This window comes from Triticum aestivum, chromosome 3B, assembly GCF_018294505.1.
Source record: "Triticum aestivum cultivar Chinese Spring chromosome 3B, IWGSC CS RefSeq v2.1, whole genome shotgun sequence".
NCBI classification, from domain to species: domain Eukaryota; kingdom Viridiplantae; phylum Streptophyta; class Magnoliopsida; order Poales; family Poaceae; genus Triticum; species Triticum aestivum.
The window spans coordinates 93,576,583-93,603,824 of record NC_057801.1 but is presented as its reverse complement, the minus strand read 5'-3'; positions in this window follow the sequence as shown (position 1 = coordinate 93,603,824).

Genomic DNA, 27,242 nt, shown 5'->3' with positions numbered 1-27,242 from the left:
TTGGGTTCCTAAGACCCTTGTTACTAACATCAAAGGACCCATTACTAAATGGGTACCTAAAACCAAGCATTGATCTCTTGTAGGTATTTGCTTCCGGTGGGGGATCATGGTTTCTCGATAGTGGAGCAACAAATCATATGACCGGGAGTAAGGACTTGGTGGTGGACGTGCAAAAGATCCCATCTATGCCCACCAATGTCGAGTGGGGTGATGCCTCACATTCTAAGGTATTGGGTCTTGGCAAGGTTGTCATTTCTCATGATCTAACGATCGAGAAAGTCATGCTTGTTGAGTCCTTTGCGTTCAATTTACTTTCTGTTTGTCAACTTGCACTCATGGGCTTTGCCACCTTCTTTGATATTGATACCGTGGCCCTCTTGTGGAGCAAGACTCTTAAAGTAGCCTTTGTTGGACATGTCGAGAACGGTCTCTATGTGATTAACTTTTTGGAGCAACCCACTAAGACCGCGTCATGCCTAATGGCTAAAGTTGATGTGGGATGGCTTTGGCATCGCCGTTTAGCCCATGTCAATATGAGATCTTTGCAAAGTCTTCTCAAGGGGGACCATGTCCATGGACTAACAAATGTTAGTTTTGCCAAAGATCGTGCTTGCAGTGCTTGTATCGAAGGAAAGCTTCATGAGACGGCTCACCCTCCCACGACTATCATCTACTCGAAGAGACCCTTGGAGCTCCTGCACATGGACCTCTTTGGGCCTCCATCCTTTGATAGTCTTGGGGGTAGAAAGTATTGCTTGGTGATTGTGGATGATTATTCAAGATACACTTGGGTATACTTCTTCAAGAGGAAGAGTGAGACTGAACAAACCGTCATCGACTTTGCAAATGAAGCTCAACATCAACATAATGCAAAGATCTTGACAATAAGAAGTGACAACGGCACCGAGTTCAAGAACTACACCTTGGATGAGTTTCTTAGTGATGAGGGGATCAAGCATCAATATTCTGCACCATATACCCCTCAACAAAATGGTGTTGCGAAGAGGAAGAACCGGACGTTGATGGATGCGGCAAGGACCATGATGGCGGAGTTCAAGTCTCCACACAACTTTTGGGCTGAAGCCATCAACACCGCATGTCATGCATCCAATCGGCTCTATCTCCACAAAGGTTTGAACAAGACTCCTTATGAGATACTCACCGGGAACAAGCCCAATCTCAAGTACTTCCGGGTGTTCGGGTGTAAGTGTTTCATTCTCAAGAAAGGTGTTCGTTTGTCTAAATTTGAGGCTAGAGCTTATGAGGGCATATTTGTTGGTTATGCTACAAACTCTCATGCTTACCGTGTTCTCAACAAGTCCACCGGACTCATTGAGGAGACGTGTAACGTGGAGTTTGACGAAAATAATGGCTCCCAAGTGGAGCAAAGTGGTACTTGTGATGTAGGTGATGAAATTCCTCCCCAAGCCATAAGAAGAATGGGTATTGGTCATATTCTACCCATTGAGGAACCCCTTTTGGCCGAAGGAGAAGGACAATGCTCCACTCAAGTGGAGCATTCACCTACTCAAGACCCACATGCTTCCGAAGAACAAAGTGTTGGCCCTCAACCTCGGGAACAAGACCAAGGGCAAGATCAATCTCAAGATGATGGTGAACCTCCAAATGATGCCCAAGGTCAAGTTCTCCCCCTCGAGCAAGTTCAAGATCATGAGCAAGCTCAAGATCAAGAACAAGCTCAAGACGACGCTCAAGATGATCAAGTTATCCCTCCTCCTTCCACATCCAAGGAGCAATTAGAGCCTCGTGCCGCGAAGATTGCTTCCAAACTCACCACCAAAGGCCATCTCATGGAGAATGTGGTTGGAAGCCTAAGAAAGGGGGTAAGCACCCATAGACAATTAGCAAACTATTGTGAACATCACGAGTTTGTCTCTTGTGTTGAACCCCAAAAGGTCTATGAGGCGCTCGAAGACTCGGATTGGCTCAATGCCATGCATGAAGAACTCAACAACTTCGAGTACAACAAGGTGTGGAGGTTGGTGCCAAGGCCTTCGGGGAACCATAGCGTCATTGGAACCAAGTGGATCTTCAAGAACAAGCAAGATGCTCATGGGAACATCATTCGCAACAAGGTAAGATTGGTAGCACAAGGCTACTCCCAAGTCGAGGGTATCGATTACGGTGAAACCTTTGCTCCTGTTGCTCATCTTGAATCCATACGTTTGTTGATTGCTTATGCTTCCCATCACAACTTTAAGTTGCAACAAATGGATGTGAAAAGTGTTCTTCTTAATGGTCCTATTAATGAGTTGGTTTATGTCAAGCAACCCCCCGGGTTCGAGGAGCCTTACTTCCCGGATCATGTGTATCAACTCGATAAGGCACTCTATGGCCTTAGACAAGCCCCACGTGAGTGGTATGACCACCTTACCAAGTTGCTACAAGATCGTGGATTTGAAGTTGGGCAAATCGATCCCACTCTTTTTACTAAGAAGGTCAAAGGGGAGTTGTTTGTGTGCCAACTATATGTTGATGACATTATCTTTGGTTCCCCTAACAAAGCTTTCAATGAAGAATTTGCCGCTCTCATGACCTCTAAGTTCAAGATGTCTTCGATGGGAGAGTTGAAGTTCTTCCTTGGTTTTGATATCAAACAAAGAAGAGAAGGTACCTTCATCAACCAAGCCAAATACACTCAAGACATGCTTAAGAGATTCAAGCTAAGTGATGTCAAGCCGGCTTCTACTCCAATGCCTACCAAGTGCCAACTTGACATTGATCCCAATGGTAAAGCGGTGGATCAAAAGGTATATCGCTCTATGATTGGATCCTTGCTTTACCTTTGTGCATCTAGACCGGATATCATGTTGAGTGTGGGTATGTGTGCACGGTTTCAAGCCGCACCAAAGGAAAGCCATTTTGTGGCGGTCAAGCGAATCTTTCGATATTTGGCTCATACCCCAAACTTTGGCCTTTGGTACCCAAGAGGAGCAAACTTCAAGCTTGAAGGATTCACGCATTCTGATTGGGCGGGAGACAAGGTGGATAGGAAGTCCACTTCTGGAGGGTGCCAATTTCTTGGTTGCTCTTTGGTAAGTTGGTCTTCCAAGAAGCAAAGTTGTGTGTCTCTCTCGTCCACCGAAGCGGAATATGTGGCGGCCGGTAGTTGTTGTGCACAACTCTTATGGATGAGGCAAACTTTAAAGGAATACGGTGTCATTTGTGACAAAGTGCCTCTTTGGTGTGACAATGAAAATGCAATCAAGAATTCGCTCAACCCAGTGCAACATTTCAAGACGAAGCATATTGAGATTCGGTATCACTTCATCCGGGATCACATTAGGCGGGGGGAGATCGAGCTCAAGTATGTCAACACTCATGATAACCTTGCAGATATTTTCACGAAGCCCTTGGATGAAGCAAGATTTCGCGAGTTAAGCCATGAGCTAAATATCATTGATTCGAGCAATGTGACTTGAGCCCGTGCACACCCCTCCTCACTCTACTTGTTGTCTAGTCTAGATGTAGGCATGGACATAGGGGGAGTGTTGTTCTCTCAATGAACTCTCCCTCCCCCCATTATGCATAAATTGATCTAGTCTTTCACTTTAACCATATTTTTATGGTACTAGTGCTTCAAAGACGAGTTTTGGTCATGGGTCCACGGTTAAAATCTTCGCGACGCCATACCTCTTGACTCAAACATAGGTGGCCTCGGCCACCGCCCTCTCTTGAAGAGGTGTGTTCTGGTCCATTGTTAGTGTGTTTGTGGCCTTGTTGGTCTTTCCTCTGTCTTGGCTGTGTTTTTTTCGTTCTTTTTTAGCTTAAGCCGTGTGTCTAGAGGCCTGTGGTTGCTGAGCGGTACTACCGCTGGTGGTGTGCGGTACTACCGCTCTAAGCGGTACTACCGCCCACCAGCGCGGTACTACCGCTGCGAGGCGGGGGCAGGGGGTTATATCGGGGGCAGGGGAGTTCTCTTCTCCCCCATACCCATTCGCTCGCCCCCACGCTGTGTTTGTCTCTCCAGCAACCGGCGCCGCGGGAGGGCTCCGGTGGATCTCCCTCTCCGGGGCGCTCCTTTCCATTTCCTTCGATGGAGACGATCCCCACCTTGTCCTCTTGCCATGGATGCCGGTATTGCCCCTGTTCCCTCTCTCTTCTTGTCTAGATTTCCAATCTAGCATCTTAGGGGCAATAGTAGTTGCATCTCTAGATTTTTGGCCAAATCTAGGCTTGAGTAGGATGGAGAAGGCATCTAGGCAGTTTGGATTGGTGTTTGGTAGGAGTATTTTTGAATTTGATAGGACGGTAGTGCCGGATCTGACCACGGCAGTAGGAAACTGTTGTTTCCCGTACCGAGCGGTACTACCGCTCCCTCTGGAGCAGTACTACCGCTTGGAGCGGTACTGCCGCTCACAGGTCGCGGTACTACCGCTCTCTACCAGGTTCCACCATACTTTTACTAATCAGTGGTCATTTTTTGTTGTGTTTGGTGGCTTATGCTCGTTCTTTCTGGTTGTTTGCGTGTTCTTGTGTGTGGTTCCAGGTGATGAGCTTCCTGAGCATCAGGCTCGGCGTGTCAACACCGGTCGTGCCACGTCCAAGCGGTACCGCACAACTGAGTCTGCAGGAGGTTCCTCAAGTGCTCCTCCTCCACCCCAAATCCAGAAGAAGCCTGGTGTCAAGCCGAAGCAATCTGGCAAAACTGTGCCAGAAATGCAAGCCAAGGAGTTCTGGGCAAGACGTCGCAGCAACCCCTATGAGGCAGACCAAGATCCCACTTTGGTCAACCGTCCGTTCTGGAACAGGTTTCAGTTTGCCATCTTCTTTGATGTACTCAAGGCTAAGAAGAACCTCTTTGTTAACGTCCACTCCATCGACACCGACCATATGGAGAAGGATCCTGAATACTTTGGTGAAGCTCTTCAGATGTGCACTCAACTAAACTTTCTTGGTGTCATGGCCCAATTCTATGCCACGGTTCATCTCGGGACTGATGAGGACAGGACACTGACTTGGATGACCAATGCCAAGTTGCTTTTAGTCAAGTGGAAGGCGTTCATGGAATTGATTGGGGTGGAAGATCAAGGGCTTGCGTATCATGTCGGCTTTCACCCACACCGCAACACCACCTCCACTCACAAGCAAGCTCTATGGCCCTACTGCACTTTGAAGATCAACCCTGAGACGAAGAAGGAAACGTATGAGCTGCCTCCCTTTCTGGACATTCTTCACCGTGTCTTCCATGAGACTCTTTTCCCTCGCATCGGGAATCTGGATATGGTTCATTCTTATCTCATGGATATGCTTCTTTTCTGCCAGCGTGAGAAGGAACAAAACACCAGAGAGTCCCTGGATATATCCCATGTTATGTGGTCTGAGCTTTTATCTGCTATCTTCGAGCGCAAGTGCCCGATTTATCATCCGTTCATCATGCTGCTTATTGAGAAGGCCTGGGATCGTGTCTATCCCAAGGTGATGCTAGAGACCGGAGAGTTAGTTTCTCACGACGTCAAGCGTCTGAGGAAGAAGGACAACTGGGGCTCTCAGGTCCCTAAACCTGGAGGTCCTTCGTCTGCTACTGCCATGGAGACCGAGGAGGAGGCTGAGGCTGAGGCTGAGGATGATGATGACTATGTGCCTTCTGCGGCAGAGCCCTCTTAGGCAAAGAAGCTCAAGCTCAAGATGAAGAAGTTGTTCTGCATGGAGGCTCACGGTCAGTACATGACTCATGTGGGTGAGAAGAAGGCCCGTAGTCGTCACAAGGAGCTCATGCGTCAGTTGGGTGCCACCGTTAATAGTGGATCTGAGGACCAGCTTACTGAGGAGGAGGAGTGGATTCAGCAGCACTGCCCGTGGACCGATTCTGATGCCGAGCACTTCCCGACCGACGATGGTGGCGCAGACGATCCCGCTGAGACCTGATATTTGTGTCCCTTTCTTGCTATCACCTGGAGCTGTAGCAACACTCCCTCTCCTTTTTGGTGTCTCGATGCCAAAGGGGGAGAGAGTTTAGGGATTTGTGTTGTGTCTTCCATCTTCTGTGTTTTCTCGCAGTTTGCCTTGTTTGGTTTGTGTCTGGTTTGTGTCAGTGAGACCTAAGTTCCAGTCATATGGTGTGAGACATATGCTACCTTATCTTTCGAGTATCATTATCTATGTCTATCTAGCTTATGAGTTGCATGCTTATCCTGTTATCTATGTTGCTCTCATATATCCTTCTTAGGTAATTGGTCTCTAAAATGTAGGGGGAGTGTTGATCCTAGTATCTGTCTCGTGCAGTACAAAGCACTTATCTAGATAGCACACATCCAGGGGGAGCCCTTCTACATTTTAGGACGGTGGGGCTTTGCGCCTATCCTATATCTTTCCTGTTTGTGCAAATCCCGTATTGTCATCAATCCACCAAAAAGGGGGAGATTGTAAGGGCATATTTATCCCCAAGATGTTTTGGTGATTGATGACAATGCTTTTGCGGACTAATCGTGTGCGTTGAGTTCTTTCAGAGTTTCATCCTTTGGCACGAGATGGTTACTTCCCCACGGTGTTTTATTCAAGACGGTGTAGCTCTTTCGTTTCTCTGCTGGTGGTCTAGTTTCGTAGGAGTCACCGTACTATCAAGAGGGGATCTGCTTTGGTAAGGCTAGGGTGGAATCAACACGTACACAACCTTATCACACCCAATGCTTCTTTCCGCTTCATTCGAGCTATCTTTCCTAATTTGTGCCTGCCTGTCCTGTCCCAGCGGTAGTACCACGGTCCTCAGCGGTAGAACCGCCGAAGCACGTCAAGCGGTAGTACCGCTCCCTGAGCGCTAGTACCGCTTGTGAACTTCGGTCGTAGTACCGTAGTGGTTCCGGGCTACTACCGCCTCGATTCTCGACCGCTATTTTTCGTGTCGGGTTTTACGGTACTAGTAGCGGCAGTAGGGGCGGTAATACAACATCATAAGAAGCTTGCAAGCAAAGTGACTAAGGAGTTAGTTACAAGATGATGTATTATGGAACGAGTAAAGAGACTTGCCGGTAATGATATTGAATTAGGTATGGAGATACCGACGATCGAATCTCGAGCAAGTAACATACCGACAGATAAAGGGAACTACATATGTTGTCATAAAGGTTCGACCGATAAAGACCCTCATGGAATATGTAGGAACCAATATGGGCATCTAGGTCCCGCTATTGGTTATTGACCGGAGAAGCATCTCGGTCATGTCTACATCATTCTCGAACCCGTAGTAGGGCCCGCACGCTTAACGTTCGTTGATGATATAGTATTATATGAGTTATGCATGTTGGTGACTGAATGTTGTATGGAGTCCCGGATGAGATCACAGACATGACGAGGAGCTCCGGAATGGTCTGGAGGTAAAGATTGATATATAGTATCACATGGTTGGGCCAAGGGGTAAGGCCCACGGGGCTTTAACTTGGTGCAAAAGGAAGTTTTACAGAGGTCAGGGACCAGACACCATGGACCCTGGTGTCTGGTACTGGAAATCGAGAAGGACTCTTCCTTGCGTTCCAAACCGACTTTGAGGAGGCTCTTTCTCCAAGAAACGACCCCAGGGCTCAACATATAAATATAGGAGCAAGGCTAGCCCCTGGAGGACACCATGAATCCCCAAGCCGTGTGCGGCGCCCCCTCTCCCTCTAGTTCATCCTCCGTCATAGTTTCTGTTGTGCTTGGCGAATCCCTATGGAGATTGTTCTTCACCACCACCGTCACCACACCATCATGCTGCCGGAACTCATCTACTACTTCGCCCCTCTTACTGAATCAAGAAGGTGAGGACGTCCTCGAGCTGAACGTGTGCTGAACGCGGGGGTGTCGTACATTCTGTGCTTGATCGGTATGGATTGTGAAGTTGTATGACTAGATCAACTGTGTTGATAGACGCTTTCGCTTAACGGTCTATGAGGGTACGTAGACACACTCTCCCCTCTCGTAGCTATACATCTCCATGGATAGATCTTGCATGTGCATAGAATTTTTTTTGTTTTCCATGGAATGTTCCCCAACAACAACTAACCCACCATCATCCTCATTCAGCTCCCTCTCTCCCTGTCAACTCTCTTGCATCCTATCAGTAGCATCCATGTCTAGTGGTAGATATTTCGGCCACCTCGTCGGTGACAGGATGGTGTTGACGAGCTTGGTAGTCCCACTCATGGAGGAACACCGCGTTCCAATCCATGGTGGCAACAACATCCACACTGTGTACACCAATGACAACAACATTGTGCAGCGCTGGATATCATAGGTTGAGCAGTTTATGCATATCTTTTGATTATCGTTTGTCAGCATATTGGTTGAGTACACCTGCCGCAAGAAGAAGGGACAGTTTCTTGTTGAAGAATAGAAGGCAACCCTCATCCATATCTCACACGCCAAGAATTGTCTCCTTTACCAGGTATGTCAGTCTCAAGGTGTGAGCCCGTCTCTTCTCTAGTTTCTTTCTCCTCGAGGACAGATACACATTCGTTGGTTTTTGCATCAATGACGACATAGAAATGCTTCAGTCCTAGCACATCAGGGTCAGAAACTACACGGACATCCAGGTCGAATGGGCTGACCTGGATGGATCTAAGGATTTTGATTCGCTCGCAACATCGGCGGTTTGCTCATTGATAACTACTACCTCATCAAGAAGAATGGTTTCAATAAGGACTATTACGAAAGCTGGGCTGAGAAACTATGTGACGAGCAGATGGAGTATGCAGCGAGGGACGCATATGCATGCTACGCCATATGGAGTTAGATTGATCTCATCAAGCAGGGTCTAATAGAGGCAAAAGATAGACAAGTGATTAGGGTTATTGATGCAAGCATCAAGAAGCCAGATAAGAAGAAACTAAAACTGGAGAAGGCACAACGTCGAAACAAATTTAGATAGATCACTACTAATATTATGTATTTTAAATTATGTTGAAGTTGTGTGTTTCATTGTTCTGAACATATGTGTTACGCACCTGTTAAGTTAGTGGGGTTTATATGTGTTAACCGAAGCTTCAAATGTTCAATGTGATTCTTACGTGCTTGATCTCATGTTTAAGGTGAATCTTGGGGGTTTCACCACATCTTCAGGTTGAATCTAAGAAATTTGTGGTGCAATACTTTTAAATAAATAATTCGGATGTCATTGTCATTAGTGTTTACACATCGATGTTAAAACTTGAAGTTTTCAATGCAATATTTGAGTGATGTAAATGAATGGCCAGTCCATCTACCTTGTGTGTGTGTGTGTCATGCACAATTCAAATGGAGACGCCACGGGTCTTGCTTCGCATAGGCCAAGAGGTGTCCTGTGAGTTGACGGGATGCGCGTGAGCACGCCATTGCGCATGCTCACCGGGAGGCGAACCCTTTGACCACCCTTCGCTGCTCGACCGCCTTCCTCCCAATTTCCCACTTAATGCCGCCCTAGCCGATGTACAATAGGCCGCGTACTCGCCACTCTCGCTACAATCCTCTCCCCATCTTCGATTCCCCTGTCATCCGCCACTAAACAGCCACACCTCGTCATACGCTATGGTGCATCACGATGGTCTATCCCCAGTCTTTTAGTTTCCATAGGAATAGCCCTAGTTGGAGGAGTGGGAACAGAACAAGTTTCGAGACGTGCCAGCGTGAGCACTTGCACTACTGCCCACGCATGTGCCTATGCACGTGCCTATCCCCGCACTGGTGCCAGTGCCCGCCTCAGTTGCATGGGACGCCACCCTTGACCGCTACTGTTGGGTTCTACGGTAGGGTGTGTCGACTGCAAATTAAAATTTCCTACGCGTAGAACAACCAAGAACATGCTATGGGAGATGGATCACAGATCATTACCACTAGATGCGCAATGTCGTGTAGCGGAAGTAGAGTTGAGGCAGCGCGTTCCTGGAGTCGCCTCGCGTTCCTAGAGTCATCTCCTCCTTGCCGGTCTCCCACGTAGCTGATCGGATCCCGCGAACAGGTTCGCCGGAGCGGCGCAAGTGCACCGCCTCTAATGGTATCCGCGCATGCACGAGGAACGTCATGCGGCGGACTGCTAGGTCGGATCACACAACCGGTGGCGAGTGGAGGTGGCTAATTGCAACACATGCAAAGCCCTAACAACGGCGTCGAAGCGATCAATCGAATAAGTGTGCCGCACCTCCACTATTTATAGGCATCCGTCCGGGCTCAACACTTGGGCCTTGCACGGATCCTAAAGCCCAAAGTCTACTCGATCGCGTTCCAAGTCCAGCCGCGTCTTCAGAAAGGCCTCCCCAAACGATTTTTTCGCGCCGGCGCCGAAAAAACGGCCCAGTCGCGCCCCCAGGAGCCCGATTTTCGCCGGCCTGGGCCGAAATTAGCGCCGGCGGAACCAGCCCGAACCCGGCGCGTTGGGGGCACCCGGAGGCACCGAGCAAATCGTTTTTGGTGCGAAAGAGCCACGGGCCCGCCGAGTCAGCGACACGGGCGCTTCGTCGCCCTCATCTCCTCGGTTCCCGCGGGAATCAATGCCAAGGCTGCCGCCGCCAGTCAGCCTTGCCATTGATTCCTCACGGGCGGCGCATCATGGGGCGGCGCGCCGACGCCTCCCCTCCCGCGCACGCGTACACATGGGCGCGGTGCACACACGGGCGTGGCTATATAAGCCGGTGGCCTCCCTCCCGGCCATACCAAGCCCTATCCGTCGAGCTCTCCCTCTTTTGCGCCGCCGCCAAGCCCTCCCTCTCCCTCCCCCGTGTGCCTCCTCCGAGCCCTCCCTCTCCCTCCCTCCCCCCATACCCCGATGGCCGAGCGTTTCCCCGACGACGAGGCGGCGGCCAACGGCTTCGACCGACGCTCGCTGCGTGAATAGGAGTCGTGGCTCCTGTTCCAGGCCAACATCCCGACGCCGCCGGACATGCGCGCCGGGCCGACGGGGTGGAGGCTCAGCAACGGGGGAGTGCCCATTCCCCTATTGCCCGACGCCGTGGCGCGCCCTGGCTACTTCGCCACCACTAGTCCGCGTTGGCGACGCCGGTCTAGGGTCCACCAGGGACGGCCACATCAAGGAGGAGAAGGCCGACGACGGCGGGGGCGACGATGGCGATTACTCGGCGTTTAGCGATTTATTTATTTTAGTTATATTTTGCTATGTACCGCCAAACATGTCAATATATGCCAAGGTTTGTCAAAATTTAGCCGTGTTTAACCGAACTTTGCCGAACGTTTTTTTTTGAAAAAATTATGCGCATCTAGGGGCGGCCCTAGGGCCGGCGACTGGGGACCAACTCGCCCCCGAGCCCTTTTTTCGCCGGCTCGCCCCCAGGCGGCGATTTTAGGCGCCCCCTGGGGGGCCAACGGCTGGAGTTGCTCTTATCTTTATGTTTTATGAAGTTGTCCATTGAATTCTCTCATCTCCAGTCTAGTTTCAATCTTAATCATGACAAGCAATGCCATTTCATCCAGTTTAGGCGACGACCACACCATCAACATGTTATTTAGGCGGTCACCACGATGAAGGCATAAGTTCCTTGGCTCGAACCCATGGGCTATTTTTTCTGTTAATGGGTTACTTCTGTCGCTGTCAAGTGGCCCGGCACAATGGAGGCGACAAGTGTAATTATAAGTATATATTTTGTGATTTGGCCCACGCACATAATTTTGATATAGTCAAATGAGATCTTAAAAAATCACTAATTTTCAAATTATTTTCTGCAACACTACAAATCATCGCAAAATAAGCACATGCCTAAGCTTCCCTTTCCCCCCAGGGGGTGGGGGATCTCGTGACGGTGGACCGTCATAGAAAATGATCTTTGATGATGTTTCATGTTTCGTCACTAGGGTTTTTGTCACTGAAAGAGCAAATTTTGTAGTGCATATTGCATGATCATCTGCCTCCTGTTCTTGGTTTGACTTATCTTCAGGATAATTTTGCCAATCCTCCTCCTCTTGTGGAGGACTCAAGTTCGGATCCGACATCACCATCCTCCTTTGTGAGATCCGCCCTCGATTGAGACTAGAGCGTGAGCTAGGCAGAGGAGTGCCTGGAGCTGCAGCTTGGTGCAAAGGTAGCACATTGGAGCGCGGCTTGGATGGTGCTAGAGCCCAGCCTAAGGCGGAGGAGGCCGCTTGATCTTGGCCTGAGGCATGGAGCGCGGCCTAGAGCTCAGCCTGGTGCGCTGGAGGAGGTGACGCCGCATAGAGGAGCTCGAGATGGAGCACGACAGAGGCGTATGCAGGGAGGCATCATTGCTTCTCGGAGGGTGTGAACTATGAAGGTTTTGAATTCTGGAGGGTTGCTACTTGTGAGTTGCACTGGGATTTTCCTCATAGAGGAAGGGTGGAGCAGTATAGTAGAGATAAGTATTTCCCTTAGTGAGAACCAAGGTTTATCGAACCAATAGGAGAATCACACCAAGCCTCGTGAACAACACCTGCACACACAAAAGCAAATACTTGCACCCATCGCGGGCAAGATGGTTTTCAATCCCCTTGAACTCGTTACTTGCAAGGATGAAATCTTGTAGTGGTAGATAGATAAATAACAAAATAAAATAAAAGTAAATAAATTGCAGCAAGGTATTTTTGGTTTTTTATAATATGATTAAAGTAGACCCGGGGCCATAGTTTTCACTAGAAGCTTCTCTCTCGAACACATAGTATACGGTGGATAAAAAAATTACTGTTGGGTAATTGATAGAAAAGTGCATAGTTATGACATTTTTCATGGCAATGATCACACATATAGGCATCACGTCCGTGACAAGTAGACTGACTCCTGCCTGCATCTACTACTGTTACTCCACCAATCAACCGTTATCCAGCATGCATCTATGGTATTAAATTTATGACAAACAGAGTAACGCATTAAGCAAGATGACATGATGTAGACAAAGTAAACTCAATCAATATGAATAAACCCCATGGTTTTATCCTTAGTAGAAATAATACAATAAGTGCCTCGCTACCCTTTCAACCACTGGGTGAGGAGACCGCAAGATTGAACCCACTACAAAGCACCTCTCCCACTGAAGATAAATCAATCTAGTTGGCCAAACCAAATGGATAGATCAGAGAGAAATACAAACCTATCATAATCATGCATAATAAAATTTAGAAAAGAAGCAATTGCTTTCAATGAATAATCTGATCATAAACCCACAATTCATCGTATCCCAACAAACACATCGCAAAACAAGATTACATCGGATGGAACTCCAAGAAGATCGAGGAGAACATGGTATTGAAGATCAAAGAGAGAGAAGAAGCCATCTAGCTACTAGCTATGGACCTGTACGTCTATGGTAAAATACCCATGCATCATCGAAAGGTAGGAAGGATGATCTAGAAGCCCTTCGTGATCGGATCCCCTCTGGCAGAGTACCAGAAAAGGCATCCAGATGGGATCACACAAGAACAGAAGCTTGCGGCCTTGAAAAAAGTGTTTCGGGTGGCTCTTTGGGGGTTTCCCAATATTTGAGAATTTATTGATGTGGAATTAGGTCAAATGGAGCCATGTGGGGCCCACAAGGTAATAGGGCGCGCCCTACCCCTTGGGCGCGCCCGGTAGCCTTGCCATCTGGTCTCCACTCGAAGCTTCTAGGGTATCTTTTGTCCAGGAAAAATTGTTAAAAAGTTTCAGAGCATTTGGACTCCATTTGGTACTGATTTTCTGGGAAACCAAAAGCAAGCAGAAAAAAGCAACTAGCACTAGGCACTGGGTTAATAGGTTAGTTCCCAAAAATGATATAAACTAGCATAAAAATGTATATGAAGTATCCAAGATTGATAATATAATAGCATGATGCAATAAAAATTATAGATACATTGGAGACGTATCAGCATCCCCAAGCTTAATTCCTGCTCGTCCTTGAGTTGGTAAAAGATAAAAACAAATTTTTGATGTTGAATGCTACCTGATACGTCCATTTTGCATCATGTTTTCCTACTGTTATTTATAATGTTTTTATGCATAATAATGCTTTTGGGAGTAATTCTAATGCCTTTTCTCTCATAATATGCAAGGTTTACACAAAGAGGGAGAATACCGGCAACTGGAATTCTGGACCTGGAAAAGCTACGTCAGAGTTACCTATTCTGCACATCTCCAAACAAGCTGAAACTTCACGGTGCTTTTTATGTAATATTTAACAAATATTGGAGCAAATAACTACCATAGGGGCCCCACCAGGTGGGCACAACCCACCTGGGCGCGCTAGGGAGTCCAGGCACGTCCTTGTGGGTTGTGCCCTCCTCGCCCACCTCCCGTGCCCCTCTTTTGGTATATAAGTCATTTCGACCTAGAAAAAAATAAGGGGAGGACTTTCAGGACGAAGCGCCGCCGTCTCGAGGCGGAACTTTGGCAGGAGCATTTTTGCCCTCCGGCAGAGTGATTCCGCTGGGGGAACTTCCCTCCCGGAGGGGGAAATCATCGTCATCGTCATCACCAACAACTCTCCCATCTTTGGGAGGGCTATCTCCATCAACATATTCAACATCACCATCTCCTCTCAAACCCTAGTTCATCTCTTGTGTTCAATCTTTGTACGGAACCTTAGATTGGTGCTTGTGGGTGAGTAGTAGTGTTGATTAAATCTTGTAGTTGATTACTATATGGTTTATTTGGTGGAAGATTATATGTTCAGATCCATTATGCTATTTAATACCCCTCTGATCTTGAGCATGATTATTATTTGTGAGTAGTTACTTTTGTTCTTGAGGTCACGTGAGAAGTCATGTTGCAAGTAATCATGTGAACTTGATATGTGTTCAATATTTTGATGATATGTATGTTGTGATTCCCTTAATGGTGTCACGTGAACATCGACTACATGACACTTCACATTATTAGGGCCTAAGGGAATGTGTTGTGGGGTAGTTATTAGATAATGGGTTGCTAGAGTGACAGAAGCTTAAACCCTAGTTTATGCGCTACTTCGTAAGGGACCGATTTGGATCCAAAAGTTTAATGCTATGGTTAGATTATATCTTAATACTTTTCTCGTAGTTGCGGATGCTTGCGAGGGGGTTAATCATAGGTAGGAAGTTTGTTCATGTAAGAACAACACCTGAGCACCGATCCACCCACATATCAAATTGTCAAAGTAGCGAACACGAATCAAACCAACATGATGAAAGTGATATGATGAAATTCCTGTGTACCCTCAAGAACGCTTTGCTTATCATAAGAGACCGTTTTGGCCTGTCCTTTGCCACAAAAGGATTGGGCTACCTTGCTGCACGTTTTTTATCGTTACCATTATTTGTTTGTTACATATTATCTTGCTATCAAACTATCTGTTACCTACAATTTCAGTGCTTGCAGACATTACCTTGCTGAAAACCACTTGTCATTTCCTTCTCCTTCTTGTTGGGTTTGACACTCTTACTATCGAAAGGACTAGATTGATCCCCTATACTTGTGGGTCATCAAAGCTCTTTTCTGGCGCTGTTGCCAGGGAGTGAAGCGCTCTTGATAAGTGGAAATTGATAAGCAAAAAATATTACTACGCGCTGAAATTTATTGTCACTTGCTACTATGGAGAACCATCCTTTGAGGGGTTTGTTTGGGGTCTCTTCACCTTGACCGGAACCACAATTAGTTGCCCCTCAACCTGTTGCACCTACTGAAAATATTGGTTATGAAATTCCTTCAAGTATGATAGAACAACTGCTAGCTAATCTAAGAAGAAGGTTTTCTCTTTATCTCTGAAGGGGAAAGCATTGGCATGGTATAGGCTATGCGATGAGATTGGATCTTGGATCTAGAATCGATTGAAATTGGAATTTCACCAAAATAAATTATCCTATGCATCTAATACATCGTGATCGGAATATTATATATAATTTTTGGCCTCGTGAAGGAGAAAGTATCGCTCTAGCTTGGGGGAGGCTTAAGTCAATGTTATATTCATGCCCCAATCATGAGGTCTCAAGAGAAATTATTATTCGGAAATTTTATTCCCGGCTTTCTCGTAATGATCAATCCATGCTCGATACTTATTGTACTGGTTCTTTTATGAAGAAGACTATTGAATTCAGGTGGGATCTCTTAGAAAGAATTATACACAACTCTGAATATTGGGAACTCGACGAAGGTAAAGATTCAGGTATTAAGTTTAAGTTTGATTGTGTCACAAATCTTTTATCAATACCAAAGCTTTTCAGAAATTTAGCACTAAATATGGACTTGACCCTGAGATAGTAGCCTCTTTCTGTGAATCATTTGCTACTCATCTTGATCTCCCTAAGGAGAAGTGGTTTAAATACACCCACCTACGAAATGAGAAATTAAAGTACCGGTCTTAGCTAAAGATGAAACTATTATTTACAATGTTGACCCAGTTGTTCCTACTGCTTATATTGAAAAACCACCTTTCCATGTTAGGATAAAGGAACATGCTAAGGTTTCAACTATGGTTCACAAAAGTCATATTAGAGCACCTAAACCTGCTGAACAAATTAAAGTATAACCTAGTGTTGCTATGGTTAAAGATCTTTGGGTAGAAAATATTGATGGGCATGTTATTTACTTCTGTGATGAAGCTGCTAGAATTGCCAAACCCGATGAAAAAGATAAACATAGACCTGTTGTTGGCATGCATGTTGTCTCAGTTAAAATAGGAGATCATTATTTTCATGGTTTATGTGATTTAGGTGCTAGCGTGAGTGTTATTCCTTTTACCTTATACCAAGAAATTATGAATGACATAGCACCTGCTGAAATAGAAGATGTAGATGTTACTACTAAACTTGCTAATAGAGACACCATCACACCACTTGGGATTGTTAGAGATGTTGAAGTCTTGTGTGGGAAAACAAAATACCCTACTGAATTTCTAGTTCTTGGTTCCCCACAATATGACTTTTGTCCCATTATCTTTGGTAGACCTTTCTTGAACACTGTCAATGCTACTATAGATTGCCATAAAACAAATGGTCGGCGTTCACTTTGGTGATGAGTCTTATGAATTTATTTTTTCCAAGTTTAATAGACAACCTCACAAGAAAGAATACCTAGTAAGGATGAAATAATTGGTCTTGCTTCTATTGTTCTGCCTCCTGCTGATCCACTATAACAATATTTGCTAGACCATGAAAATTATATGCATATGCATGAAAGAAATGAAATAGATAAAATTTTCTTTGAACAAGGACCTCTGCTCAAACATAATTTTCCTATTGAAACTCTAGGAGGTCCTCCTCCACCTAAGGGTGATCATGTGTTTGAACTGAAACAATTGCCTGACACTTTGAAATATGCTTATCTTGATGAGAAAAAGATATATCATGTTATTATTAGTGTTAACCTTTCAGAACATGAAGAAGAGAGATTATTGAAAATTCTGAAAAAGCATTGAGCTGCTATTGGGTATACTCTTGGTGATCTTAAGGGCATTAGTCCCACTCTCCATTAGCATAAGATTAATATGGAACCTGATGCTAAACCCGTTGTTGATCATCAACGACGATTGAATCCCAAAATGAAAGAAGTGGTAAGAACTGAAATACTAAAATTTCTGGAAGCAAGTATAATCTATCCCATAGCTGATAGTAGATGGGTAAGTCCCGTTCATTGTGTTCCTAAGAAGGTAGGTATTACTGTTGTTCCAAATGATAAGAATGAACTTATTCCACAAAGAATTGTTACTAGCTATAGAATGGTAATTGATTTTAGAAAATTAAATAAAGCTACTAGAAAAGATCATTACCCTTTGCCTTTTATTGATCAAATGCTAGAAAGGTTATCTAAGCACACACACTTTTGCTTTCTCGATGGATATTCTGGCATTTCTAAAATACCTGTCTCACAAACTGATCAAGAGAAAACCACTTTTACTTGCCCTTTAGGAACTTATGCTTATAGACGAATGCCTTTTGGTTTATGCAATGCACCTGCTACTTTTCAAAGATGTATGACTGCTATATTCTCTTATCTTTGTGAAACGATTGTTGAGGTTTTCACGGATGATTTTTCTGTTTATGGAACTTATTTTGATGATTGCTTAAGCAACCTTGATCGGGTTTTGCAGAGATGTGAGCAAACTAATCTTGTCTTGAATTGGGAGAAGTGCCACTTTATGGTTAATGAAGGTATTGTTTTGGGGCATAAAATTTCTAAACGAGGTATTGAGGTGGATAAAGCTAAAATTGATGCAATTGAGAAAATTACATGTCCCCGAGATATCAAAGGAACAAATCCTATGGAAATGTCACTCTGAAGCTTATGGAGGGCATCATGCGGGAGATAAAACTGCTCACAAGGTATTGCAATCTGGTTTTTATTGGCCTACTCTCTTCAAGGATGCCCGTAAGTTTGTCTTATCTTATGATGAATGTCAACGAATTGGTAATATTGGTAAGTGTCAAGAAATGCTCATGAATTATTCACTTGCTGTTGAACCATTCGATGTTTGGGGTTTTGATTATATGGGACTTTTTCCTTCCTCTAATGGGTATACACATATTTTGGTTGCTATTGATTACGTTACTAAGTGGGTAGGAGCTATTCCAACTAGTAGTGTTGATCATAACACGTCCATTAAAATGCTTAAAGAAGTTATTTTTCTGAGGTTTGGAGTCCCTAGATATTTAATGACTGATGGTGGTTCACATTTTATTCATGGTGCTTTTCGTAAAATGCTTGCTAAATATGATATTAACCATAGAATTGCATCACCCTATCATCCTCAATCTAGTGGTCAAGTTGAACTTAGCAATAGAGAAATAAAACTAATATTACAGAAAATCGTTAATATGTCCCGAAAGAATTGGTCTAAGAAATTAGATGATGCACTTTGGGCCTACAGAACAGTTTATAAAAATCCTATGGATATGTCTCCCTATAAAATGGCATATGAAAAAGCTTGTCATTTGCCTCTAGAGTTAGAACATAAAACATATTGGGCAATAAAAGAACTCAACTATGATTTCAAACTTGCCGAAGAAAAAGAGGTTATTTGATATTAGCTCACTAGATGAATGGAGAACCCAAGCTTATGAAAATGCCAAATTATTCAAAGAAAAAGTTAAAAGATGGCATGACAAAAGAATCCAAAAGATAGAGTTCAAAGTTGGAGAATATGTTCTTCTATACAACTCTCTTTCAGTTTCTTTGCAGGAAAACTTCTCTCTAAATGGGAAGGACCATAGATCATCAAGGAGGTTTATCGCTCTGGAGCTATTAAAATAAATAATGCCGAAGGTACTAACCCGAAGGTGGTCAATGGGCAAAGAATTAAACATTATATCTCAGGTACGCCTATTAATGTTGAAAGCAATATTATTCAAACCATGACACCTGAGGAACACATAAAAGAAACCTTCCGAAACACTCTAGAATAACTGAAAAAGAGGAGGTACGTGATGTGGTAAGTAAACAGACTATGAAAAATCCGCAAAAATATTTTCTATCAGTTTTGGAATATTTTAAAAATTAGAAAAATAAGAAACAACCAAGAAGGCACCCGAGGGGGGCACAAGACACCAGGGCGCCCCGTGCCTAGGTGGGTTGTGCCCACCTCGGGAACCTTCCCGGCTCCGTTTTCCTCCCGTTTGCCTAGGTGATGGGTACGCTACCGCTGATTGCGGTCTCGCGCACGATCTCCCTAACCACGACCTCACCGCGATGGTCGTGCCTGGACCGGCTGCGCCCTCGCCGCTCCTCCGGAGGCGGCGACTGAGAGCCGTCCTGTGATGGCCGCGACTTGGAACCACCCGAGGTGGTGCGTTGCTGCACTCCTTTTGTACCGGCCATGGCTACCGCAACCTGGGGCTCTGATGCCAATTGTTAGCCCAAACTAGTCTCGGCGAGCTAATATCCTCAGGAACGAACTACGGTAGCAAACCAGTCACTGAAGCAGCACACACACGTACTAGTACTGGAGCTAGCTCACGGGCACACTTGAGAAATGAGCACACACGGTGGTACTAGGAGGAACTGAAAGTGCCTTGTATTGAAGTGAAATGGCCTATTTTACAATGGAGAAGCACGGCTCCTTTTATAGGCCGGGCTGTGCCTAGTGCACACACACACGAAATTACTACGAACATGCACACCACTTACGGGACAGCTTCCCCTATGTTTAGTTCAGCCTTTTTACTAGGTAAAGGCTACTACTACTACTCTCCACCTCAGTCTTTTGCCCAGATAAAGACTACTACTAGAGAAAGCCTACATGCTACAAAGCCTACATGCAATAAAAATTAGCAAACGACGCACTTTAGACTGGGTTGATCAACAATCTCCCCCTCAACCCTGTCGAACAGGTTTTGACGTCGATGATCCCGACCTTGTCGCGTATCTCCTGGAACCGGACGCGACCAAGTACTCCCTCCTCCTACTTTGCCACTAGAGTAAGGACCTCCTGTTGGAGCTGCAACTCACAGCTCCCTTCTTCAACCTCACACAACTCTCTCAAAGAACACACACAGGACCAGAACACACAGGCCAAGGAGGAAGAAACACAGCAGCTTTGCCACGGGAACACTTCCTTGGCAACCACACATGCTACATCTTTCCTCTTTTTTTTTGTTACTTAGGCAAACTGATTACAATGCTTAAATAGCACACACGCAACGCACCGGCCAAGCCAAGCCACAACGGCTTGATCCGTTTCTCACTCTCCACTACCTACATGCAGCCATGTTCAGCTCTGGTGCGGCTTCTCCTCAACGGCCACATGACCAGGCCAAACTTGATCCATGCTTGTAGCTTGCCACTAATTAACTTGACTAATCCTAACAAGTCATGCATGCACTACTCCACTAATGGCTTGCAATCTGGCCGCTGACTGCACTCTCTCTATCGCGCTTAGTGCTGTCTCTCTTGCCGGTATGCCCCTCTGCCATGATCACGTGCATGCAACTAGCTAGAACTTAGTCAGCTACTAAAACAACATCATGCAATCCAAAATAAACATGATCTAATCATCTACTCTTGGCACTAATATCAAGATTAGTTCTAACATTCACCTCCCTAATCTTGTTAACTTATTTCTCTCTTGAAGCCAATGATTGTTGACGTCGTCGATGCAACACGCAGACGGCCGCCAATGCCATCTTGTCACGCCGATTGCCGCCATCGTCGTTGGCCTCGATGAGAGCCACAACTCTTGCGCCTTCACCATGAGCCCACCGCCATGGCATGCTCGCTGCCGCATGTTTGCCACCGGTGCCGCAACTCGCCGGTGACCCGCCTCCATGTTTGTCGCTGGTGATGCAACTCACCAGTGACTCGTCTCCATGTTGTCGATGATGACGCACCTTGCCGACGACTCGGACATGGAACTCCTCGTGACAATGGCGCGGCCTCCGCTCCATGGCCATCACCACTTTGCCGCCGGTGCCGCAACTTACCGGGCAGCACACCTCTCTCCATCGTTCGTGACGCAGCTCGACGATGAGGGAGACACACACCGGCCGTTAGCAGCATCGCGCCGCCAACGACGTCCACCTTGCGTCGCCGACCTCCACCTCACACGGAGTCCGCCGCGCCGCCACCACCGCCTTGGATCGACAAGGCTCTGATGCCAATTGTTGGAGCTGCAACTCACAGCTCCCTTCTTCAACCTCACACAACTCTCTCAAAGAACACACACAGGACCAGAACACACAGGCCAAGGAGGAAGAAACACAGCAGCTTTGCCACGGGAACACTTCCTTGGCAACCACACATGCTACATCTTTCCTCTCTTTTTTTGTTACTTAGGCAAACTGATTACAATGCTTAAATAGCACACACGCAACGCACCGGCCAAGCCAAGCCACAACGGCTTGATCCGTTTCTCACTCTCCACTACCTACATGCAGCCACGTTCAGCTCTGGTGCGGCTTCTCCTCAACGGCCACATGACCAGGCCAAACTTGATCCATGCTTGTAGCTTGCCACTAATCAACTTGACTAATCCTAACAAGTCGTGCATGCACTACTCCACTAATGGCTTGCAATCTGGCCGCTGACTGCACTCTCTCTATCGCGCTTAGTGCTGTCTCTCTTGCCGGTATGCCCCTCTGCCATGATCACGTGCATGCAACTAGCTAGAACTTAGGGCCAGTTCTTTTAGGCGATTCTCCCAGAATCGCCCCCCTCCCCAGCTTCTCTCAGAATCGTCACTTCATTTTTTTTTACAATCCTAGCTAATTAGACCTTAACTAGATAGGATTGTAAAAAATATATATAGTGGCGATTCTGGGAGAAACTAGGGAGGGGGGCGATTCTCGGAGAATCGCCTAAAAGAACTGGCCCTTAGTCAGCTACTAAAACAACATCATGCAATCCAAAATAAACATGATCTAATCATCTACTCTTGGCACTAATATCAAGATTAGTTCTAACACCTCCTACAAGTCCTCCCCCGTGCGCGACGAGCCGCGCCTTGTGCTTGATGATGGTGCCGTGCTCGTCCTTCTTGATCTCGGGGTGCTGCGGTCGTCCCGCAGGCTCGCCGAGAAGTTCCCCCTAGGCGTCGCAAACTGTGTGGATCGCCAACGTTGTTGGCGTCGAACAGGTCCGACCGTGCTGTAGCCGGGAACACAGACTGCCCAAGAACCACCTCGCTCTTGGGCGTCAGAGTTGCTGGGGTCGTAGTTCCTGACGTCACACTGCCCGGGAACTCCCTTCCCGGGGTCGTCGTGTCAGACGTCATGCTACCCGGTAACTCCCTCTTCGAGAATAGGAGTTGTCCACCGCCGAGCTCTCCATCGAGGAGCTCACGGGCCGGTTCCGGGTGGTTGAGGACCGCCTTGACGACGGTCGCGAGAGCTTCGGCGGTGGACAACTCCTATTCTCGAAGAACTGGGAGGCGAGGAAGCGTCAAGGACGTGGTGGCGGTGCCTCGGGTAGTGGAGGCGGCACCGACAGAGGCGGCGGTCGCACCCAGGGCGGAGCTGGACGAGGTGCCGGCAACGACGACCGAGACAAATGCCGATATTGTAGCATCAAGGGCCACTGGGCCCATGAGTATCGCAAGAGGATGGCTGACGAGGATGCCGCAGCCGCGGCAAATCTCGTGCAGGCTGAAGAGGACGGTGGGCCAGCAATGATGATGGCTTGCGTCGAGACCATGCAGGAGGGCCCAGCGCCTCTGGCGACCATGGTCCTGACAAGCATCGAAGCCGTGCAGGAGGGCGCAGCACCTCCGGCGACCACGGTGTCGGCAATCGTTAAGTTCGTGCGGGAGGCACGGAGCCCTTCAACTAATCCCCTCCCCACATCGGTAGCGCTCTCCCCGACAAAAACGTTCTCGGGAGACTACGATTGGGAGGAGATTAAGACCCGGGTGTGGGGGAGCCACACCCCGGCAACCACGTCCCTTGTGACGCTGGTCAAGCCCATGCAAGTTGGCACGGCAAAGGCGCCGCCGACATCCTCGGGACCCAACAAGCCCGTGCCAGGAGGCACGGCAATGACGCATATGGTGGGCCACGTCCCAACCATGATGCTGGCGACCAGTGAGCCCGTGCAAGAGGCACGATACTCTCAGGTCGGCACACCCCGACAACCAGGTTCTCGGGGTTCTGCAAGCCTGTGTGGGCGACACGACACTCTTCGACAGGCCTCAACTAGGGGGCGATGAAGAGACGGTCATGGGGCGACAAGGCCTCGACCATGACTATGGCGGCTGTCGAGACCGTGCAGGAGCCACGGTGCTCTATGGTCGGCCACACCACGACCTCGACATGCTCGAGGTCCATTGAGTCCATGCAGGAGGCACGACACTCTCTGGTTGGGCACGCACCGACCACGCCGGTGGCGACTGTCGAGACCGTGCAGGAGGCACAGTTCTCTATGGTCGGCCTTGCCGCAGCCCCGATGCGCTCGGGGTCCATCGAGTTCGTGCGAGAGGCACGACTCACAACTGTTGGGGGAGACCCGACAAGCAAGATTGTTGGGAAGAGTGACAAGGAGTCTGCTACCTTGGGAGAAGCAACTCCGGGTAGTGTAGTGTCCGACGAGTCATCTCCGGGAAGGGAGTTACCGGGTAGCATGACGTCTGACACAACGACCCCGGGAAGGGAGTTCCCGGGCAGTGTGACGTCAGGAACTACGACCCCAGCAACTCTGACGCCCAAGAGCGAGGTGGTTCTTGGGCAGTCTGTGTTCCCGGCTACAGCGCGGTCGGACCTGTTCGACGCCAACAACGTTGGCGATCCACACAGTTTGCGACGCCTAGGGGGAACTTCTCGGCGAGCCTGCGGGACGACCGCAGCACCCCGAGATCAGGAAGGACGAGCACGGCGCCATCATCAAGCACAAGGCGCGGCTCGTCGCGCACGGGGGAGGACTTGTAGGAGGTCCTTACTCTAGTGGCAAAGCAGGAGGAGGGCGTACTTGGTCGCGTCCGGTTCCAGGAGATACGCGACAAGGTCGGGATCATCGACGTCAAAACCTGTTCGACAGGGTTGAGGGGGAGATTGTTGATCAACCCAGTCTACAGTGCGTCGTTTGCTAGTCTTTATTGCATGTAGGCTTTCTCTAGTAGTAGTCTTCATCTGGGCAAAAGACTGAGGTGGAGAGTGGTAGTAGTAGCCTTTACCTAGTAAAAAGGTTGAACTGAACATAGGGGAAGCTGTCCCGTAAGTGGTGTGCATGTTCGTAGTAATTTCGTGTGTGTGTGCACTAGGCACAGCCCGGCCTATAAAAGGAGCCGTGCTCCTCCATTGTAAAATAGGCCATTTCACTTCAATACAAGGCACTTTCAGTTCCTCCTAGTACCACCGTGTGTGCTCATTTCTCAAGTGTGCCCGTGAGCTAGCTCCAGTACTAGTACATGTGTGTGCTGCTTCAGTGACTGGTTTGCTACCGTAGTTCATTCTGAGGATATTAGCTAGCCGAGACTAGTTTGGGCTAACAAACATCACTCAAGGATTTCATTTCGGACATAAAAATGCTCAAACCTCCCCACCATGACAAGACCAACACTTAGATAAGAAGTTAATAACAAGCTTTAATATCGATATTTCTACTAACCAATGATCATGAACATATATCCTTTCATATTACGACATCAATATCATTAAACCCTACGTTTCATATTTAGTGATCTACATGAAAGTTTTTATTATATCCCCCTTGAATACCTATCCTTCTCGGACTAGTCTTATATCCTGTTCCTATTGCCATTACTATTTACTAGACTCTCAAAAAGATTTAAGTGAAGCATGAGAGTGCAACTATTTCTATAAAATATAACCACCGTCGTGCTCTAATAACAAGTATAAGTGAAACACAAGAGCAACTTCCTAGCTTAAAAGATATAAGTGAAGCATATAGAGTATTCTAACAAATCACGATGAATGTGTGTCCCTCTCAAAAGGTGTGTCCAATAAACAATGATTGTGGCAAACTAAAATGCAAATACTATGGCACAAGACGCTCCAAGCAAAACTCATATCATTGCAATGAATAAAAATGTAGCTCCAAGTAACATCCCAATAGATTGTAGACGAAAGAGAGGATGTCATCTGGGGCATCCCCAAGCTTAGAAGCTTGGGTCTTCCTTGAATATTACCTTGGGGTGCCTTTGGCATCCCCAAGCTTAGGGTATTGCCGCTCCTTATTCCTTCATCCATCGTGATCTCGCCCAAAACTTGAAAACTTCAGCACACAAAACTCAACAGAAACCTCGTGAGATCCGTTAGTATAATAGACAAATCATAAACTTTATGTACTATTATAAACCCATTCACATTTTATTATCGCATAACACCTAATGTATTCTAACTTCTCCATGATTTATACCCCCTGATATAATCCATAGCATCATTAAAACAAGCAACTATGCAATAGAAAACTGAATCTGTCTAAACAGAATAGTCTGTAATGATCTGAATAAAAATCATACTTCTGTAACTCTACAAATTCTGAAAAATTAGGACAACATGGGAAATTTGTATATCAATCATGTGTAAAAAAATTCAGATCAAAATCACGTTCCAGTGAATTATAGAAATTCCTGGACTGAGAGCAAAAGTTTCTGTTTTCTCACACAATCAAGTCAACTATTATCCAAATCATCCCAAAGGCTTTACTTGACACAAACGCTAATTAAAATTAAAAACACAATCATTATAATAGTAATTATTGTGTGGACTCAAGAAACATAAAAGAAAAATAAAGATAACTATTTGGTTGTCTCCCAACAAGCTCTTTTTTTATAGCCATTAAGATAGGCTTGAGGTTTCAATGATGCTCACATGAATGATAAGAATTAAAGCACAAACAGAGCATCATATAACATGTAACAAACACATTTAAGTCTAACATGTTTCCTATGCATAGGCATTTTGTAAGCAAACAAATTATCAAGACAAGAAGTATCTAGCATATGCAAGGAAGAAGAACAAAACATTAACAATTTGAACTTCAAGAGAGGTAATTGGACATGAAAATTCCTATGACCACATTTGCCTCTCTCATAATAATTACATGTAGGATCTTATTCAAATTCAACATTATAGCTATCCGATAACATATTTTCTACATGATCCACATGCATACATAGTTTATACTCTTCCAAAATAGTGGGATTAACATCAACTAAAGTCATGACCTATCCAAACCCACTTTTATCATAAGATTGAACGCTCTCCGAATATGTGGGATTACTTTTACCTAAAGTTGACACTCTTCCAAACCCACTTTCAATATTATTGCAAACATTATTATCAATAACATATTCATCATGATGACTAAATAAATTTTCAAGATCATGAGAAACATTATCATCCCAATCATGATCATTGCAATAAGTAGTGGACATAACAAAATTATCATCCCCAAGCTTGTAGCTTTGCATATCATTAGCACAATTGAAGAAAAAAATAGAATTTATAATAACATCATTGCAATCATGATTTTCATTTAAGGAGCTATCGTGAATCCCTTTAAAAATTTCTTCTTTTAACACTTCATCACAACTTTCAGATTCACGATGGGAGCAGTCCTTCATGATCACAACGGCATGTCCACTGCTGCCGCAAACGAAAAATAGACATATGCTTTGTTTCATTTACAACAGAGTCTATTGCGGTAAGATCTGGAATGAATCTAGCCCGTACTGCTGGATGTAACAAGACTAAAATCAACTCCGATAGTATAGAGGTGGTTGATGCTCTAAAGAAGGCAACTCTTCTTCAATTGCTAGTGCTATATTCAATGATTGTTATTTCATGTCATTAGATTTCAATCATGTCATTTATGAACATTGTAATAGAGAGAGCAATCAAGTAGCTCACGAATTGGCTAGGTTAGCCAAATTTTCTCCCCCTAGTTGTAGGATGGATACTAGTTCTAATGCGGTTATTCCCTT